The sequence below is a fragment of the Rhinolophus ferrumequinum genome, chromosome 11 (assembly GCF_004115265.2).
Source record: "Rhinolophus ferrumequinum isolate MPI-CBG mRhiFer1 chromosome 11, mRhiFer1_v1.p, whole genome shotgun sequence".
In the NCBI taxonomy this organism is placed as follows: Eukaryota; Metazoa; Chordata; class Mammalia; order Chiroptera; family Rhinolophidae; genus Rhinolophus; species Rhinolophus ferrumequinum.
The window spans coordinates 51,779,040-51,795,456 of NC_046294.1; the positions used below are offsets into that span (position 1 = coordinate 51,779,040).

The window sequence follows — 16,417 nt, forward strand, 5'->3', positions numbered from 1 at the left end:
TATAACACCTTGGGCAACTTATCTGTCAGTGAAACTATATATAGTACTTCGGAATCTACAAAGTATTCTGAACTACTGGCCAATATTTGATTTTCACAGCAACCCTGGAAGGTAGTTTTAATGATCTCCACTCTATAAATGAGAAAACTAAGAGTCAAAAAGAATACCAGTGACTTGCCCATGGTTATTGAACAGGTGGTACATGCAAGAGATAATATACCTAGATTTCTTTATTCTCAGAGGTACCTGAGACTCGAAAGTTTTAGGGAATGCCCAAAGGTCACGGCAAGGACAAGAATCCAGTTTCCTGGGGCAGCCGGATCACTCAGTTGGTTGGAGCGCGAGCTCTGAACAACTGGGTTGCCGGTTTGATTCCCACATGGGCCAGTGAGCTGCACCTTCCACAGCTAGATTGAAGACAATGAGCTGCCGCTAAGATTCTGGTGGGACAGCCGGATGGCTCAGTTGGTTAGAGCACGAGCTCTCAACAACAAGGTTGCGGGTTCGATTCCCGCATGGGATGGTGGGCTGTGCCCCCTGCAACTAAAGATTGAAAAACAGTGACTGGACTTGGAGCTGAGCTGCTTCCTCCACAACTAGATTGAAGGACAACGACTTGGAGCTGATGGGCCCTGGAGAAACACACTGTTCCCCAATATTCCTCAATAAAATTTTAAAAAGGGAGGGAGGGAGGGAGGGAAGGAGGGAGGGAGGGAGGGAGAGAAAGAGAGAAAGAAAGGAAGAAAGGAAGAAAGAAAGAAATCTAGTTTCCTTCTTATTTCCCTAACCAGTGAGCTACAATGAGGTATACAAACTGGAGAGCTCTTAAAAACTACTGATGCCTGGGCCCTATACCTAGCTCTACCCACAAAATTTAATTTATTTGGTCCAGGGTGGGACCTGGGTAGCAACATATTTTTAAGCTTTCTAGGAGTGACCACACTCGAGAACTACTTCCCGAGCCCCAAGAGCCACAGATTAAGGAACATCACGATCCACCCTCATTTCCCAATGTGAAATTCTCTGAGTTGAAGTCATCAGTTTTTTTGTAAACTCACCACATTTACAAAGCAAAATATCTTCTATTATTATAAATGACTATATAAGTTAAAATAATTTCACTTCTGTTACCTAAGAATAAATTTCTAGGCACCATGCAATCAACATCTTAATTTAGGTCACGATGTGGCATGAGGCAATAAAACTGCTTATAGAAAAAGAAAAGCAACCCACAATAGTATACTGTGAACAAAAACAACTAAAAAAAAATATATGATGTAATCTTTGTTCTCTAAATGTCCCTGCTTGTGGCTCTCAGAACTCTGGTTCCATCAAGATGAATTTATCTGGAGTGTCCTCTTATGAGCGTTGGATACTACAAAGACTTGTCTCATAATATCTCCACTTTTCTCTGCTAATTCAAATTTCACATGACCAAGTTCTTTCCCTCACCATCAAGCCCACTGTTATGGGTTTGAATTGTGTCTCCCCTATACCTCAGAACGACTGTATTTGGAAAAAGGGTCTGTCAGGGGCAATCAAGCTAAAATGAGGTCATGAGGGTGTGCCTTAACCCAATCTGACTGGTGTCCTTATTAGAAGGGGAAATTCGGACACAAGACAAACACAGAGCAAAGACTGTGAAGAGACACAGGGAGAAGACATCCATCTACACATACGCCAAGGAACACCTGAGGGTACCAGAAGCAGGAGAGAGGCCTGGAACAGTCTTCCTTTGTGGCTTCAGAGGGAGCAAGGCCCTGTCGACACCTTGACTTCAGAATTCCGGCCTCTAGAACTGTGAGACTATAATTTTCTATTGTTTTAAGCCAACCAGTTTGTGGTACTTTGTTACAGTGGCCCTAGGAAACTAATCATCCACTTTCCTCTAAATTCTTCAAGTTTACACCAAGGGTTTTTGGTGGAACTGTTCCATTTTTCAGCACATGCATCCTACATTCCTAACGAAATCAAAGCTTCTCAAGGACAGGAACATCATTTTCTACTTATTCTGTGTCACTGACCACTCGTAGGGAAAGACTGAGCTCAGAAAAGGTATTCAGGAAACATCTGTTCACTTGATCACTTTCTGGAAAATGTTCCAAAAACCACTGTTGTTTTAGAATTTGATAACCAGAAAATCACTTGTCCTACTTCTACGGTTCTGTCACATTGGAGTCAACTATTTTAAAACCAACATTCTTCTTCATAAGCTTTTTGTGTAGATGCTGCATACTCTCTGGGACCCAGAAATGAAAAATTCAAAAATCATACATTCATGGACCGTTTGGGACTAGGAGAGCGCTTACAGACCACCTAGTGAAATCCTGAAATGATATCTTCTTTAATTCACATGATAAAATTTCTCTCTCTTTTACAGTAAAAGCCACATTCTCCTTTGTCTGTTGTATTAGTTATTGGTTTCCAGGGCTCCTTTTCATTACCCCACCCCCCCACTAGAAACACAGCAAGGATTGAGACTCTCACTCATCCCCAGTGCTTATCACAGTTCATAAAAGCGCTCAATCCCCAAGGGATGGTGGGCTGCACCCCCTGCAACTAGCAACGGCAACTGGACCTGGAGCTGAGCTGCACCCTCCACAACTAAGACTGAAAGGACAGCAACTTGAAGCTGAACGGCACCCTCCACAACTAAGATTGAAAGGACAACAACTTGACTTGGAAAAAAGTCCTGGAAGTACACACTGTTCCCCAATAAAGTCCTGTTCCCCTTCCCCAACAAAATCTTTTAAAAAAAAAAACAAAGCGCTCAATCAACATTTCCCAAAGTATTCCTTTCTCTTTCTTTGCCACTAGTCTATGAGCTTCTCCAAAGGAGGAATTGGATCTCACTCACGTTTGTATACTTAGGGTCTAGCATCGTACGTAGCATATAATCAATAACAATCATATTTGTTGTGCATGCAATAAAAATGTTTTACTCACTATCTCTGTGCCAGGCTGTTCTGCCACATGCTTATTCATAAGTTCAAACCCCCAACAACCCAAAAACAAAAAGTAGCAAAGTCAAACTAGAGCCAACTATTAGTCTAAAAAGAAAAACACTTTGGTGAGCTACTTAAGAGAATTAAACATTGAGGTACCTTAAACAGGATAAGTTCTGAAGACCCCACGGCAGGGGATAACAGGACGTAAAGATCCCGAACAGTTCTTAGAAATTCATTCAGGTAGCTCTCAAAAGAGCAGACATCATCTTCTGCTTAACTGAAATACATCTATTATCAGTACCCAAACCTCAAACAAACTGAGAACTACAGTCTGGCCAAGTATCTTGTTGCTCCAGGTCCCCCCTACGAAAAAGAGAAGCCCAGCCAGCATCAGAAAAAAACTCACTCACATTTCCAGAGAACTTCTCAGTTCCCAATTGGCTCTGAAGACTTCCGGGGTCCTCTAGGTTGTGCTGCAGCCCAGGGACAGGACAGTGCCACTCTAAAAGACATCAACACATTTTCAAACTGGCGAACTCCTTCCTGCTCCTTCTTCCACACTCAAGTGTCACCTCCTCTGTGGAGTCCTTGTAACCTCTTCTCCTTTCCCCTCTTGCTTAGATAATATTTTGTTCAACCCTCTATTATACATTCATCACTGAATATTATAATAATTCTCGTGTTCCTCTGTCCTGTGGAGCAGTCAATAATCACAACTGCAAAGAGCAGAAAGCTCCTCTTTCTCATGCTAAGATCTCAGGTACCCTGGCTTGACTTAATCCCCAGAGGAAAAGTTAAAAGGGTGAAATGTTTTCAAATAGCTGCCTGTTTACCATATATTGCCTAAAAGCCATGGATTGGCACACTGTGATTCCTCTTTCTTTTGAAGCATCACTCTCTGGTTGGTATAGGAGGCAGATACACACAGATTCAGAACACCCAATCCTGTTTGTCTGGGTCCCCTAGGCATCCTAACAAGGGACTGAATGTTAGCATTAAAGGACCAGTGCTCTTCAGGAATCAGGAAAATCTCAGACTCCTTAGAATAGTAAGGGAAGAAGGAACTTAGCAGGCACCCCGGCGAACTTCCTCAATTTCCAGAAAGGGAAACTGAGGCCCAAAAAGGGGGGAAGGATTTGATCAAGGTCTGCTAAAAGCAAACTTGTGTTTTGATTCCTAATGCATTGCAATTTCTGATGTATCTTTTCTGTGTTCCAAAAAAATGTCAATCTCAAAAATGAAGTTTAGGGAGGTTAACTTGTCCAGGGTCATATACCTAGTAGACGATGGAGCCAACACATGCAGCCAGGACATCTGCAGGGAAGGTCTATTCTCTCACTTACCTGCATGGTCAAGTTTTTGTAACTTTACTTTCTGCTCCTTTAACTTCCTTTGAAGTTTGCTTCTAGTAAAATATGGCAAATTAAAAACACATTTACCCATGTTCCCAGCCAAAATCACATTAAAATGATGGTAAAAATATTAAAAAAAAAAAAAAAAGTCATAGACCACAACAAGAAAGAAAATAGGTGAGGGAACATCCAATGAGAGACTTCAACAAATTTTTAGACTATAGACAGTGAATGGAGAATTTATGACTAGAAAAAAAGGGAGGGGGCAAAATATGTAACCTAGCGCCTTGCATGGTTCCTGGGCAGCAAAGAAGTGTAGTATGTGGAGAGCAGGACCACATCCACTGGAAAGAATCACTGGATTAAAACACATCAAGGAACAGGCCTAGGAAGTATAAATCACTTGCCCAAAATTGCATAAGGCCAACAAGAGTTTGACCCGGGTCTTCTTTTTGTTACCTTTCTGGAACACATTTGCTATTACTGGATTTAAAAGAGCATAAGCCATGTCACAAAAACAAGGGGGCAGAGTTGTTTCCCAAATTCTTCCTTGTGGCCTCCTTTACCAACTCCAAAACAGTCCTTTGTGGTTAGGCTCTCCTTGTTGAGAGCTTAGGCTGTTCAAACAGTTGGGGTGAGAACCCCATTGTCCAATTATCTGATTCTGCATCTCTGAAAAAGTAGGTTACCAGCACCTGATAAAAATATGACAAAGCTTGGAAGTGAAAAATCTCAGAAGCACTAACACTGTTTCAGGTCAAAGCTGAGCTCATCCACCTTGAGAGAAGCAGCTTTTCACCCCGTTTTAGAACAGAACATGCCCAAAGGTAGGTGGTGTTACATCTGCTGACCAGTTAAAACAGATTCGTTTTTAAATTCCAAATTATAGGACTGCCTACAGTACCAATTAAGGCAAGAACGATTCTACGGCCATTTCTCAATACACAGCAGTTATGTGAGTGCCACAGCTATTCACACCCTGCTCCCATTGGAACTCTTGTTCATCATCGAATTAAACATCTCAATAAATGTTTTTCTGATGTACGCAGAAAAAATACTGAATTCAGAATCAGAAGAATAGTTTTAAATACAGCTCAAGTTTTGGAGTCAGCAACAGGTTTGAATCCCCGTCCTCTGAGTTACCAGCTGTGAGATCATAAATACACCACTTCCTCACTCTGGACCTCAATTACTTTGTATGTAAAATGGGCATAATACCTACAGGAGAGACCTGGTAAAGCATTAAGTGAGAGCATCTCTAAGCAACTCGCACAGCAGTACGGCACTCAATCAATACTCATTTACTTTTTGATCGATCATCTAGTATACGCCAGGTACTTCCAACTTTGGAATGGCTAATTGTTTTCAGGAAGTGTTTAGGGTGAGGTAGGATAGATGAATAAATAAATACAATACAGTAGAAGCAAGTACAATAAATGCTGTCATAGTCATTGGAACAAAGGATCACATAAATACTGAAAAGGGAATATTGATTCTGCTGGAACAAGAGGAGCACGTCAGGGAAGGTATCAGAGACCGAGATATTTGAACTGGGCCTCGAAGGGTGTTGAGAAGAAATACAGAAAGCAAAGGAAAACATCTTAAACAAAAGACACTATGAGAAACAAGTTAGGGAGCCATGAAAGAGAATGTATGGCTTATTTAAGCAACAGTGAGAAAGTTGGAGAGAGTAGAAGTGAATGGGTTACACAGGACAGAAGATGAGCAGAAAGAAGAGGCTGCCTACAGGAATTTTCTGTGGAGAGAAAAGTGATAGAGAGGCAGAGAGGTAATCACCTGAGAAACTCTTGAAGAAAATATTTACTAGAGAAGAACACAAATAAAATCATCATTGTGATTACAGAGGATTACAATATGGCGAAATTGAATTTATTTCGTATGACCCAAGGGTCAGACTTAGGAAGGTGGATGGAACTTAAGGAGTGACCCAAAAATGGCCCAGGGATATTAATCGTATACAGGGTGGGGTGTTTAGAATTTAAAAGAAAATATCCCTTCTTTATGTGGTAAAATTAGCCCAGAGAGCTCAAGGAAGAAAGTCTTATCTACTGGATAAGGAACCCAGGCTTTCTCTTCCTCTTTGGGGACAGAACTTGACTTGATGGGCTTTTGGTGTAACCAAGTTTGAGGAAGGTGCCTCTGCCACTTCCTGAGGCCTTACACAATGCAATTCAACCTCAAAAGGGAACGCTAGCCCACAGAGAAACAGCCTGAAAAAGAAAACAAAACTAAAGCAGACGATGGACTTTAAAGGAAACTAAGCAGTGGGTTTAAAGAGAGAGGCGGATGGGCTGCAGACCACGCGTGGCATCCACTATCTGTTCCGGCATGAACAGTGGAGGTAAGCAATGGAGCCGCTGCAAGACCGTTCTCTAAATGTCTGATTTGTCAGGAACCACAGAAATCATTCAGTCCAAAACCTCCTTGGACAGACAGAGAAACTGAAGCCCGGACAGGGGATAGGGTACATAGAGCTAGGCCTGAAAACAACGTAACAGTTGACACTTTTGCCAGGCTCTTTTACTTGTTATTATCTCAGTTTTCCTCAAGATAACACCAGGATGGAGGTGTTCTTTTCCCAATGAAACACTTAGTTCTAAAAAGCATTATAATGTTTGTGTTAACTACTGTTATAGATGTCTGGAATTGAATAATGCTTTCCTTTTTGATCCCATGGGTTATAAAAAATATACCTTGAGAACAATCCCAAAATTTGTATGGAACCACAAAAGACCCCGAATAGCCAAAGCAATCTTTAAAAAGAAGAACAAAGCTGGAGGCATCACACTCCCTGATTTCAAACTATATGCAAAGTTATAGTAATCAAAACAGTATGATACTGGCATAAAATCAGACACAGGTCAATGGAACGGAATAGAGAACCTAGAAATAAACCCACACGTATATGGTAAATAAATTTACAACAAAGGAGCCAAGAATATACAATGGGGAAAGGACAGTCTCTTCAGTAAATGGTGTTGGGAAACTGGATGGTCACATGCAAAAGAATAAAACTAGACTACTATCTTACACCGTACACAATAATTAACTCAAAATGGATTAAAGACTTGAATGTAAGACCCAAAACCATAAGACCCACAGAAGAAAACATAGGTGATAAGCACCTTAACATCAATCTTGGCAATGATTTTTTTGGATCTAACTCCAAACACAAAGGCAACAAAAACAGACATAAACAAGTGGACTGCATCAAACTGAAAAGGTTTTACACAGCAAAGGAAACCATCAACAAAACGGAAAAAACAATCTACTGAACGGGAGAAGATATTTGCGAATCACATATCCAATAAGGGGTTAATATCCACAACATATAAGGAACTCACACAACTCAATAGCAAACAAACAAAGAATTAAAAAAAAAAAAAAAAAAAACACTAAACAACCTGATTAAAGAAATGGATCTGAACAGACATTTTTTTCCAAAACCAAAAAAACACCATACATATAGCTAACAGTGTAGGTACGTAGAGATATTCAACATTACTTACTAATCATCAGGGAAATGCAAATTAAAACTACAATGAGAGACTACCTTATACATGTCAGAATGGCTAAAATCAAAACCACAAGAAATATGTGTTGCAAGGATGTGTAAAAAAGGGAACCTTTGTGCACTGTTGGTAGGACTGTAACTTGGTGTAGCCACTATGGAAAACAGTATGGAGGCTCCTCAAAAAATTAAAAAATAGAACTGCCATATGATCCAGCAATTCCACTTCTGGGTATTTATGCAAAGAAAATGAAAACACTAATTTGAAAAGATATATGCACTCCTATGTTCATTGAAACATTACTTACAATAGCCAAGATATGGAAACATCCTAAGTAACCTAAGTTTGTAGCAATGAATGAATGGATAAAGAAAATGCAGGGGGGGGGCGGGGGGTGTACACATATATACATGTATGTGTGTGTGTATATATATATATCACATATATATTTTATATGACAAAATGCTGTTTAGCCATAAAAAAATAATGAAATCTTGCCATTTGCAACAACATGGATGAACCTTACAGTAAGTGAAATAAGTCAGACAGAGAAAGACAAATACCATATGATCTCACAAATATGGAATATCAGAAACCAAACTCCAAGCTCATAGATACAGAGAACAGATTGGTGGTTGCCAGAGGCAGGGAGTCGGGGGCAAGTGAAATGGGTTAAGGGGGTCAAAAGGTACAAACTTTCAGTTATGAAATAGATAAGTCATGGGGGTTCAATGTATATCATGGTCACTATATTTACTAATATTTATAGTTAATAGTTAACATATTTGAAAGCTGCTAAGCGAGTAGATCTTAAAAGTATGGAGACGGATGTTAACCAGACTTGTTGTGGTCATCATTTTGCAATATATACAAACATCAAATCATTATGTTGTACACCTAAAACTAATATAATGTTAATTATACCTCAATTTTTTAAAAATCGAAAAAAAAATTCACCTTGATGACTGGGGTCCTTCTGGGCAAATAACATAGACTAGTAAACAGTTTCTTAATACCTCATCCCAACTGCCCTGCTCTTCTGAGTCTATGATCTTCCAATGTACTCGTTATTTGATAAAAATTATGCTATTCCAGTTCCTGTGCTAATAGGAAACACAAATTTCAATCAGACAAGACTCTGGCTTCCAAGGAACTCCCAGTCTAGTAAGGTAGACATGGCAATCAGTGATTATCTTTGAGTCAAAGACCTGGGTTCAAATCCCGAATCTATCCTTTACTGGCTAAGGCAAGTTACTTCCTTTTTTTAAACTCCATATTCCTTATCTGTGAACTTGAGGACAATATCATCGGCATAATTCATAGAGTTACTTGTGTTAGCATTTAGTGAGATGATGTATTTAAAGCACCCAGAAGAATGTCTGATCCATAGTATCTATGCCTACTATGTATTTACTGAATTAATGGCGTATATGAGAGTTCCCTTTTGGCAGAGAGAGGAGGAGAGAACCTACCCAGCGTTATGCTTTCCCTGGAACCTCTGAGGAAATATTGTTTGCCTGATCATACAGATTTCATGTTCCCCAGCTATCATGCATTAGAACCACAAACCCCATCCCAGCATTAAAAACCAGGAAGAGGAACCTGGTAGGTCCCACACAATGACTAGGGATGAAGGAAATAGCTGTCTGGCCTGACCAAGGTTGCAAAGGGAAGTCAGCTGTAGAGCAAAGTTTTTAAAAACTCAAGACCTGAAATCCTGCAAAGCAATTTGCCACATGCAATGCCTCCTAACTCTAGAGGCCCTTCCCTAGGCAGAAGAGCCTGTCCATGGATCACTATAGGTTAGAACGAAAACCTGACAAACAGTAAAGCCCATACCTTACCCCACCTACAGCCTCCAAATCAAACTCTACAGAACAGTTTTAAAGCCACAGAAGAACAAGTTCTGCTATGTCTATTTTAAGCCTTTAGAGGAACAGTTCTGAGAAGAACTAAGTCTTCTGAGAAAATCTCAAACACTTAATTGAACACCTATTATGTGCCAGGCACCATTTTGAGTGCTTTACATATACTAATGTCCTCCAAACAAATCTGCAACAGAGCTATTACTGTCCCAATTTTACAAAGTAAAAACTGTGTTTACAGAAATTTTGTGTAAGTCTGTGTTTACAGACTTGCCCAAAATCACACAGTGATGGAGCTGAAACCCATAAGCAAATTGGCCATGTCCACTTGAAAATCTTCCTCTTTTCCACTGAATCTCACACTTTATTCTAATAATGTATCCGCATTAACCCACTTTACAAATGTGGAAACTGGTGAGTGATGTTCCTTTCTCAGGAACAAGTCAGTAAGTGGTAGAGCCACGGTTTATACGCAGATCTTTTTCTTTTTCTTTTCTTTTCTTTTAAATATTTTTTGTGTCAGTTTCAGGTGCACAAAACAATGTAATAGTTAGACATTTATCATCTATATCCTTCACACAGTGACAACTCCCCTCCCCCCATCCACTGGCCCTCTGACATCACACTCAGCCATTACATTTCCACTGTCGCTATTCCTAATGCTGTACTCCGCTTCTTGTAGCCATACATACATATATATATATATATATATATATATATATATATATATATATATATATATATATAAAGTTGTAGTTGACATTCATTATTGTTCAGCTTCAGCTTCAGGTGTACAGTGCAGTGATCAGGCATCTACATCATCTGTGCTCTTTCCACTACCCCCCATTTCCGCTCACATTGTGCCTTGTAGAGGGGTGTAGTGGAAATACACTTACCTGGGAGTCAGAAGTGCTGAGACGTAGTCCTGACTCTGTCACTAACTTATCGCATAATAATTGAGTTGTTTTTTTTTCTCTTGGCTTCAGTTTTCTCATTCATAAAACAAGGGTGTTGGATTAGATAACCCTTAGGTTCCCCTTCAGCTGGCACTCCAGGTTTTAATTAGTACCAAGTCTATGAGAAATAGTTTTTCTGGTTTCCTTGCCACCCAACAGTAACCCTCAAAAAGCAAAAAAGAAAAAATTAACTGTTATTTATAGTATAGATAAAGTGAGAAGACCTCAGCACCACAGAGTAAAAGGTACCCACCCATTCAATTTCATTCCTTCCTTTCTCAAACACCCTAAATATAAACACAGAAAAGGCGACAAGCCACCTAATAACAGTGTTGGCACATCCAGTAACTGGCGCGTCTGAATAACATTCCAAGTATGCCTCGGAGTGAGGAGTGTGGCGTGGCCCTTCTTCCCCCTGCTGGATTCCCAACACTTGTATTCACCAGGTAATCGCTCTCCCTAGGTTAGGACATCAGCTCTGCTTCACTTACAGCAGACCAGGCTTATGACTTTCACTAAATCCCATCAGATGTAAGCAATTTACAAGTGACTTTTGACTAATAAACATTACAGGACAAAAAATGAAATGTAACCCCAAATGTAAGTTCTTCATGCCAAGAAATAGGAAGAGGACAAGAAGGAGGATACAAGTCTTTGGACAAATTAGTTCCCTGTCTTCGTTTCTTTTTCTTTTTTGATGAATTGGGAAAATCAAAAGAAGGAATTTTTAGGACCACATCCAGCACAGATACTTAGAGACATTTCCTAGAGGCCTCTCGACTCCATTAGTCCTTCATTTATATGCAACACCCACTTCAGCTTAACCATGTTTGCAGCAAATTACCTCTTGTTAATTAATGATCGTCCTTCAAGGTTATTTGAGGTTTTCTTTTTTTGAAGCAAAATTATTCATGTGAATGTGATATATGTGGGGGAAGTCAGAATTGCAACAGAAATAGGAAAAAATATTTTTAAATGAAAAATAAAGCCTAATAGATGTCTCCACCTCACATGTTATAGACACACAATTTCCAAATAACCAGAGATCTTTCCTCTTGGGAAATGTTTAAGTTATTTCATAGAGAGGTCTAATTGTTGCTCCAAGTCCTGAATTATACATTATTTATAGTACTCTTTCATAAGGAAAGCTGATATTTGCACACAACTAATACATATGGGCATTGTCAGAAACAAAATTATCACTGTTATGTCTTATTCAGTAAGTGGTACATGCTTTAATCAGCCTTGGAAATTCTAAAATAGATAACTGGATGTCTTAGTTTCTTTATATATATATATAAAGTAAGTAAGGGAGAGTCCAAACCAATCCTGAACACTTTCCCCACTCTAAATTAATAGGGATTTATAAGTATTCTATATTTAGAAAATGTGAAATGTGCAAAAAAACAAAAATTAGGAGTAAGAGGGGGCATAGTGTTACAAACTTAAACGACCTCACAAAAGAAAATAAGCAGTAAAGTACACTGCCAAGACAGAACATAAAATATGTATGGTCACAGCAGCCTGAATACATATTAGTTATAAGAGCAAAAAGAAACCTCTACGTCCCTGTGACAGCTGAAGTAAATAATTCATGTAACGCCCCCAGGATAAGGCTGCAGAGGCAAAAACCATTGCTCATGCAGTTAAACCAGAGTTGATCTGAATATGGTCAAAGACCAGAGACCTGAAACAATTGCTGAGAACAAGGGAATCGTCTGAGGAGGAAAGGCAGCCCTAGGGAACACATCTAGACGTGTCCTCAGAATAAAGTTCATAGTACGTTAGCCAAACATCATCATTTTCAGTAAATATTTACTTACTAATGTGCTAAACGATGAACTGGACGCTTCCACATACCTGTGCTCATTTAATTCTCCTAACACAGCAGTAGTGATATTCCCTATTTCATAGAAAAGAAGTTTGAAGCTCAAAACGGTAAAGAGACCAGAATAAGAACCCAACCTCTGACTCCAAATTCAATATACTTTCCACCGTATCCCTGTCATAACCCACCTCCTTCTTTATACAAGTCCCTCCCACACGCAGGATCCAGTCTCATATCTCACAACAACCCAGTGAGACAGACATGCAAGATTTCTCATGAACGGACTCCTACACACCCTCACGGTTTTGAAATGGATGCTGTTGGCCGCTTACCCAGCATCCATTCCCCTCTTTCTCCTTCCTAATATAACCCTGATTTTTATCAGATATTCATCCCTCAGCAGCTTATGTGACTAAGGCTGTTCTCAAATTCTAGTATGTCACCACAGTCGTAATCATGGGGAGGGCTTGTCAAAATAGATGCCTCAGCCTCACACCCAGAGTTTGGCACAAGCCCTGAGAATGTGCGTGTTTAACAAGTTCCCAAGTGACTACAGTTGGAAAACCACTGCTGTCCCAAGGGAAAGCTGACCCCAAGCCTAGCTCCAGGGGTAGGCTTTTAGTCTACATCCAGATCAAACGTGGTAATCCCATTCTCCTTGCCAGTGATTAGTTCAAGAACTCAGCCTTAACCAACTGGCATCTGGCAAGTCCCTAAACAATTATAGTTCATGAATGGGCAAGTGGCCTAAGTTGTTCCAACTGGACTAAAGAGAATAATTTTTTTTTTCCATTTTGGGAGATGAAGTCAGTGTCTGTCTCTCTGCTTCTTATGCCTCTGTCTCTGCACACACACGGTCTGACAATTAAGTTTGTGAACTGTTGTAACGATGTTGCTAAACTTTTTTGATATCAGAGGGATTATTCATTATGAATTTGTACCAAATGGACAAACAGTTAACCAAGTTTACTATTTGGAAGTGCTGAAAAGGTTGCGTGAAAAAGTTAGACAACCTGAACTTTTCACCAACTATTCATGGCTCTTGCATCCTGACAATGCACCAGCTCACACGGCACTGCCTGTGAGGGAGTTTTTAGCCAGTAAACAAATAACTGTATTGGAACACCCTCCCTACTCACCTGATCTGGCCCCCAATGACTTCTTTCTTTACCCGAAGATAAAGGAAATATTGAAAGAAAGACATTTTGATGACATTCAGGACATCAAGGGTAAATACAATGACCGCTCTGACGGCCATTCCAGAAAAAGAGTTCCAAAATTGCTTTGAAAGATGGGCTAGGCGCTGGCATTGGTGCATAGCTTCCCAAGGGGAGTATTTCGATGGTGACCATAGTGATATTCAGCAATGAGGTATGTAGCACTTTTTCTAGGATGAGTTCACAAATTTAATTATCTGACCTTCGTATTCCATTGGTTAATAAAGAAACTTATCTCCTTGACTATTCTTATCAGTCAATTTACCACCATGACGAAAGCCAGCTCAGAAATAAAAATAACACAAGCATGATATTAATGTCAATATGATTTAAGCCAAATTTCATAGAATTTCTGCTTATAGAATTCTAAATGATATAGAATTTGGTACTAGAAAAGGGTACAAGCCACCTGAATACTCTCTATGGCCGAATCTGTAAACTGATTTGCTCTACACTTATTCCAACCCCTTCCAGCTTTGGGTACTACAGTCTTGGAAAGCAACAACTGTATTTCCCGAACTCCCTTCTAAATGTGATTTAGGTTCTGTTAATCAGATGCTCTCACACTAAATACAGCTTTGGAACAAAATTAGATGAAGGGAACGACAGGGCACAGGACGTCCCTTTCACTGGAACAAACTGTAGCAGAAGCAGCATAGACTTACATCTAGCAGTTGTAGCAACAGCTTCCTGATTCTGCGGCTTCTCGATCATGGCAGAAACAATAGCATCCTTGAGAGCTCAGTCTTTTAGTGCAGTTTGGGGAGCTAATTTTTGGAAGCTCAAGCTGAGTCCACTACTTCTACTATCCCAAAGACTCTTTAATCTCTCTGGTACCCTTTATTTACTACATCCTTTGTCCTTGAACTTGCTAGAGTAGATTCTGTGCTTGCCCCTATTATTATAATAAGAACCCTGACCTGTCCTACACTAAAGAGCATATGATATTCACTATCATATTCCCATAATACCTGACCGTTTCATTCCACATCTTTGCATCAACTCTTCCCTCAATGTGGAATGCCCTCCCTCAAAATCATCCTATTTGCAAAAGTTACCTACTTCTTCCATGAAGAGATTTACATAAAGAGTAGTTAATCACAGAGGAAAGGAAGAAAATCAACTTGACAGAGAAGACTGAGCTCGGAAAGATGAGCACTGTGAGATCCGGCAGAGAAAGGGCGGGAAGGACAGGTGTGTTTCAAGTGTAAAGAACAACATTCACAAGGGCAATTAAGGTGTCTCTTGCCATGAAAGACCTACCTTACAAATTCACAACTTCTTACAGCTGAGAATGATGCCACAGTACAATGGTTTTTGTTCAATAAATTACTGTTAAATACAAGTGACTTTTACAGTCCGTTATCAGTAACCACTAAGCACCAATAACTGTGGAAAACAAATATCATACTAGGAGCCATAGAGAATCTCCCAGAGCAGAGTTCACAGACCCCCACTCTCGATGGTTTACAGCGTACAGGGAAACAGAGACATCTGAAAAGCTCAAGGACATGACACAAATACGATCATTCATATTCACAACTGCAAAGAAAAGAAAGATTCAAGTCCTTGGAGTATCTAAAAGGAGGTGTTATCCAGAGAAAATTTCCCAAAGAGAATTCATGAATTCACCAAATACTTACTGAGCATCTAGTATGCGCTAAAAATTATTCTGGGTACTGAGGACTTGGGGAAGCAAGCAAGCCGACAATGTCCTTGCTTTCTCAAGGCTAGGTTCCGTAGGAGAATTAGAAGCAAAGGTTTCAAGGACAGGGCTGTGAATTTAAGCACTGGTTATTAAGCGCATTTTAGCTCCCCTACTGTGTAATAATATAATGCTAGCTGACATGTATTGAGCACTTGTTATGTGCCAGAATCTGCTCAGTGCTTTACAATTATTACCCCATGTAATCCTAGTAACAAACCTATGAAGCAGGTACTATTATTTGTACCATTTTAAGGACAAGGAAACTAAAACTACAGAAGTAACTCCCCCCAGATCACATAATCAGGAAGTAGCAGGTGCCACGGGATTCAAAGTTACGTCAGTGACAGAGGTTTTAACGAATACGCAATATTGAGAGAGGACAAAATTATATTTCCATGAGATAGAGCTTTGTTAAAATGCGAGGCATGGAATTATTAATTTGGAATGAGCTTTATCATCTCTAAGGTGTTCTTTTCTTCACCCCATAAAATGAGGGGCTAGACTCCCTAAGCTATGGTCACTTTCAGCTTCTGTTTCCATGGTTTCACAAACAATGTGGAAAGGTACTCAGGTGCCTGGTTGAATTGTTGTTAGTGAAAAGGTACTTTAAAGGCTGATACGGCACAGTTCTTATCCACCAGCTGGGACCCTGTGCTTCCATGCCTTCATTAAGGGGCACATTAGCATTATATTAATTGCTGTAAACAGCTGTAGCACAAACCTGCAGCAGATAGACGGCGGGAGGCACCGAGAACAAAGGGAGAGCCAGGAAAGCAATGATTGGCTGACCTGGATTCGTTTAGGTCAGGCATGGCATTTGGTCCTTCTGCATTTCTAAGTTCTCATGAATGTGGGTGCCCAGGCAGCAGCCCAAAACCTTCCTCATTTCCATCTCAATCTCCAGGAAGAATTACAATGAGAACAAGAGCTATTGAGGCAGACAACAGACGCTGAATATTAAAGTACACTGCAGGGAGGGGCTGGCAAAAGGAAGAATAAGAGAGGTTTTC

The 16,417-nt window shown here is 40.0% G+C and overlaps 1 protein-coding gene across 2 annotated transcripts in view; it reads right to left on the bottom strand.

Moving 5' to 3' along the window:
- PAK1 (p21 (RAC1) activated kinase 1) overlaps positions 1-16,417 on the bottom strand; it is a 132,862-nt gene that overhangs the window by 99,528 nt on the left and 16,917 nt on the right. The window contains exon 2 of one of the 2 annotated variants that reach the window (XM_033121711.1): positions 3,359-3,450. The exons of the other annotated variant lie outside the window; for it this stretch is intronic. The gene's annotated coding sequence lies outside the window, so the exon portion shown is untranslated. The remainder of the gene's footprint in view (positions 1-3,358; positions 3,451-16,417) is intronic. 2 annotated transcript variants of the gene reach the window in all.